At 35.7% G+C, this 5274-nt stretch overlaps 1 pseudogene; it reads right to left on the bottom strand.

Moving 5' to 3' along the window:
- Nucleotides 1–4215: 4215 nt before the first annotated feature.
- Nucleotides 4216–4807, bottom strand: LOC149194335 (rac-like GTP-binding protein 7 pseudogene; annotated as a pseudogene).
- Between the last annotated feature and the right edge of the window lie 467 nt (nucleotides 4808–5274).

Raw genomic sequence — 5274 nt, forward strand, 5'->3', positions numbered from 1 at the left:
ATGTCTAATGAAAAGGTGCACAAGTAATACCACAAGGTATGCATGGTATGTTTCAACTAACGGCTCTGTAAACCATTATGTATGATGAGAATATCTCTTTCTTTAATGACTCATACATGCATATGAAAGTGAATTGGACATATGTTTCCTATGATGAAATTATGCACTTGGTGTTGAACATTTTGATCTTTTTGAATTCTATGAGGCTATCTAATGTTGATACATTGATACACTTGATGTTTGACTAACATCTATGATCTACTGTTGGATATCTTAATCCTATAAAGAAAGCTAGCACCTTGAATCTAGTAAATGATACTCTTGATAGTTGTCATGATGGATTTCATATAGAAGGATGTCTAATTGACTTATATACATGAGTCTGATGGTAATGCTTGTGCTAGGCATGATGAAAGCATATGGAAAGAGTGATTGACACTCTTATTGTTTTGATAAAGTTTTATTGAATGACCTAATTTGATCTCATTGGTCATGAAGATCATGATAACCTTGGTGTGAGAGGTATAAGTGTAAGACACATAAGTAGATCTATTACTAACTATGGTCATGTCCTAATGGAATATGGTTAAACTGAATGTCCTAACTTGATGGAGTGACTTGATAGAAAGTGCTATTGTGTTCATAATATTTGAGATATAATGTTTCATCTATCTTTTTCTTTGAGTCTAAATCTTTGATGAAAAATTTATGTCAGAATGATGATAGCCATGATATATATATGCTTATGATCTAAAAACATCTTTTGTTGCTTGACTCTAGTAGAGAAAGGCTGATGATATGAATGAAGATGAATGAAGTAGATCCCTAGTCAGAGGGAGAATCTCTTCTCAAGACTCATATTCATATTACTATTTGCATTGTGTTGTTGAAGTATGATTTATGTGCATATGACAATATTTATCTGTAGCAGAGTCTCATATATGAATACTGTATAGAAATTAGGGTCTCTTCTCCAGACGCAGTCACATATCTAGGAGATCTCGTCCCTGGACACACACATGCTAAGGTCTAGACAATTTCCAGGCAACTAAATATGCTCCCATGCTAACCTGAAGGGAGCGTCCAAAGGTTTGACTATGATTAACCATCATTTGAAGCTTTCTAAAGCTATCTGAATTCCAAATCAAAATGTTTTTGACATATTCTTCCTCTGTAATATGATTCCTTAAGTTTTTGGGTTAAATTATTGATCACATAATGAAGTATTGTGCATGAAACTGGATGGTCACCTGGAAGATGTCAGCTCCACAAGCAGAAAAAGCTTGAATGTTTGCCATAACATGTGTTATCCATGATAATGCTTAGGAATAGTTAGTGAAGTCTATTGGTCAAATTAGTTAGGGTTTTCAAATTTTCTCAAAATAAAGTTCATGATCATAGTATTTTTGGTCATCATGTCATGATGTGGGGTCCATGTAAGTTAAAAAAGGGTCAATCATAAAGGTTCAATTCCAAACTTCCATGTGTGTCGAGCTTATTTATTCATGATTGGCATTTTGATAGTTTTGCAGAAATTCATAGCAACTCTAGTTAGGTAAACCGAGGGTTTGCTACGAAAGTTCTTGACACTTCCATAGAGAATATGTCTCTTCGAATACCTATCCCGCTATGAAATTGTGTTGAAGTACACAACTGTGTTAAACAGTGGAGTAACGATCCTTTTTGTTTGAAAAGTGTGATTGGCCAGTCTTATGGTGGGTCATGTATGCACTTTATCAGTCTTTTGTCCATTTTCCGTACATATTGACACTGTGTAGATTATTGTTGCTAACTCATTCATTTGTATTTAGCTTTACTTCCATAAGCTTCACGCTTTCATAAGAGTTGGTTTGCTATCTCTCACACAGGTCTTGCTGTCTCTAGGTTAGAGTCCAACGCTGTCTAGCTGTCTCTAGGTTGATTTACAGGTGGTAAGAAGGTGACAAAGAGGAACCCTTCGTGTTGTAGCCATGACACACATAAAAAAATATAAAGGAGGTTCAGTGGTGCATTATGAGCCTATGGACATGAAATCACTGGGGCAATACCCTACCTTTGTCCAAGCATTTTACATCGTGGGATGCCTACGTTTTTTCCAAAACCTATAGGGTTTCCATGTGCAAATTGCCAAAGAATTTGTTGTAAACTTCACTGGAATAGAAACAAAAGTTGGTCTTCTAAACTTTGTAGTGTCCCTTGACACAATTTCCCGTGCTACAAAGATCCCTAGGTCAGGAGAAATGTGGTTTAAAGTCCAGAAGATCAAGCTACAAAACTGTGATGAATTTCTCAAGGAGGAACACAAAAAGATTGATATGACTGTAGGCATTCCTAGAACTTGCCTTAAAGAACATTTTTCCAAGCTCTTAATGGTCATCCATAAATATTTCACATGTGAAGGTAGATTTAACATGGTGTATCAATATCATTTCATATTGCTACTTCATTTCATAGGTAAGCAACCTCTAGACATTCCATTTTATCTATTTAGAAGTTTGGGAAAGATGGCAGACAAGGTCCAAGCCAAACCTGATGCAAGTGACACCTCTATTTTTCACCATGGCCTCATCAAACTGCTGGTTGTAGAAGAGCTAAATAGGCTAAACAGAGATTGGCTTACTTTCTTATTCTTGAGTGGCTATGAGTTAGATACTGCCACCCCTTCTAGGAAAACTCCAAAGGCTAAATCAATAACCCCTAGAGAAGAGAAACAACCAGAGGCAAAGAAACAACAAGAGGTAGAGAAACCTATAGTAAAGGCTTCCACAAGCAATGAGAGGAGGATGACTGAAAGACAGAGTAAAGAATAAAGTAAAAGGAAGGGTAAGATAACTGATATCCTAGAGACTATTGAGATTCAAGAATGCCCAATTGAGCAGCCTATAGAAGTGACCAAGATTGAAACTAAGAAGAAGAGCAAGAGGGTTAAGAAGTTGGACTTCTCACAAGAAGAACATGGTTTCATCTTTAGGCCAAGGAAACCTGTTACAAGGTCAATGCAACAAACTGAAAAGATGCCAAAAGTGCCTTTAGAAAAGACAGAGCCATCAAAGAAAAGGAAAGGCAAGGAGCCTGTACAAGAAAAAAGTGAAATAGAGGTTCTGCAAGAACAATTGAGAGAGGCTAGAAAAGAAGTCATTAATTCCAAACTTGAGTTTGAGGAGTGGCAAAGGGAGGTGTCAAAGCAAATAGATTTCTATGATGAAACTATAGAAAAATCCAAAAATATGATAAAGAGGACTTTGCCTTTGCATAGAATGTTGAAACACATGTACAAAAGGAGAAACTAACTAAAAGTAGATAGGAATAAGTTACAGGGACAAATCAAAGCATTAGAAACTCAAATTGAAATGATCAAAGCTGAGCTCTTAAAGAGAAATATCAAGATTATTGTTGAAATAGATGCTACTCCTTGAATATGGTAAAACTTTCAATTTTGTCTTTACTATGTTTAACTAGTAAATTCAGCCTTATGTATAGTTGAACAATGTATTAGAAGTAACAAAGAGGCACTAGAAACCATGAAAAAAAAACTCAGAAATTTGAAATTTTGTAGCAACTCCCCATAGTTAAGCTGAAAATTTGCTACGAAACTGCTGTAGCTTTTCATGGAGGAGAAAGCAAACTAAAAAAACATCAAAGGGAGTTCTAAGGGCATGCATTTAGCTTAAAAACATCAAAGAAAGTATCAGAATTTGCAAAAAGAGCAGAGGAGTAGCATAAACGCATTTTATGAATTTGCTACGAAATTGTCAAAACTATGTTTTTCTGCGTTTTGAAAGTTTTTGGACATCAAACAACGAGGCAACTAGATGGATTACAGGTCGTGAAAGTTTCCATATTAACTCCTACTTTACAGGGAGAACTCACATGGTAAAAACAAATATTTTACCACTCTCATCATAATATCCTATGCATGTAGACACAAATTTCATTTACATTTCAAAATAGTCCCTCATAACCACAACTGGAAATGATATAAAATGAAAAAAATCAGGACCTTTCATTCACATTTCAAAATAGTTCTCCATAACCACACAGACAATGATATAAAATGAAAAAACTAGGACCTTTTTCCAGAGCATCTGGCTTTACAATAAATTCAACATACTAAACATAAAGTAACAAATCATAAATACTTGGGAAATATTATGCCAACCTTTGATTAAATAATGCACTATAAAGTTCTCCAGATGCCAAAGATAGATAAATCCATTAAAGAATAAATCATGTTCTTTGCTTGTTTTCACATTTCTTTTGCTTTGGTGGTTGAAGAACCACTTTGATTACGACATAAAAAACAACCTTAACATTCTGTTGTGTTTTAGAACTGCATTCAACGTATGATGCAACCCCAATTTTCCTCTTCAAAATCTTCACCTTGTGCTATCGAGATTGGGGTTGCTCCGGGATGATCAGCAAAAAACTATTTTTATTTTCGTAAATCTAATTTTGTCCCCACCAAAATGATAGGCACAGATGGTGTGTAGTGTCTCAATTCTGGAATCCAGTTTTTGGAAATGTTTTTATAACTGGCCTTGCTGATCAAGGAGAAAGCCAGGAGGAAGACATCTGCACCTCTATAACTCAGGGACCTGATCCTATTGTAACCGTCTTGTCTCATCCTGTCCCAGAGGCCAATATTCGTTGTAATTCCATCCACCACTACATTTGCACTGAAGTTATCAAACACTATTGGTACATAGTCCGTTCGAAATGTGTTGCTTGTGTAGGAAATAAGCATGCAAGTTTTTCCCACAACACCATTCCCCACAGTCACACACTTAATAAATCGGGAAGTAATCATGGTTGCTCTGACTCTTCAGAAAAACTAACTATATTTTCTGGAACATTTCCTATCTAGTGGCTGAATTCACAAAGGTTGCTTAGCTCAGTTAACAACACAAACATGTAGTCAAAATTTTTAAAGCACCTAGTGCGATTACAAACTAGAAAGAAAATTGTTTCTCAAATTAATATTTAAAAGGCTGTCCTAGAGAGATTAACAACCATTAGAAAATGGAGCACATTTTGAAAAGAAACAAACAAACATCTCAATCCAGAACATCACAGTTGGGATCTGTACTCACAAAAACCAAATACTCTATGATTTGCTCACTCTTCTCACACACTGCAAGGCCCACCAAGTTCCTACAGAAAAAAAATCAATTTTGATAGTTAAGGGCCATTGTAAGAGACTTGGTGGTGATCCTGATAAAGTGCTAAACCCCCTTACAGACCCCAAAACCACCATGCTATTCTCACGAACATAAA

This window comes from Pinus tabuliformis, chromosome 2_2, assembly GCF_031772625.1.
Source record: "Pinus tabuliformis cultivar Carrire ecotype Pingquan chromosome 2_2, CPIR1, whole genome shotgun sequence".
Taxonomy (NCBI): domain Eukaryota; kingdom Viridiplantae; phylum Streptophyta; class Pinopsida; order Pinales; family Pinaceae; genus Pinus; species Pinus tabuliformis.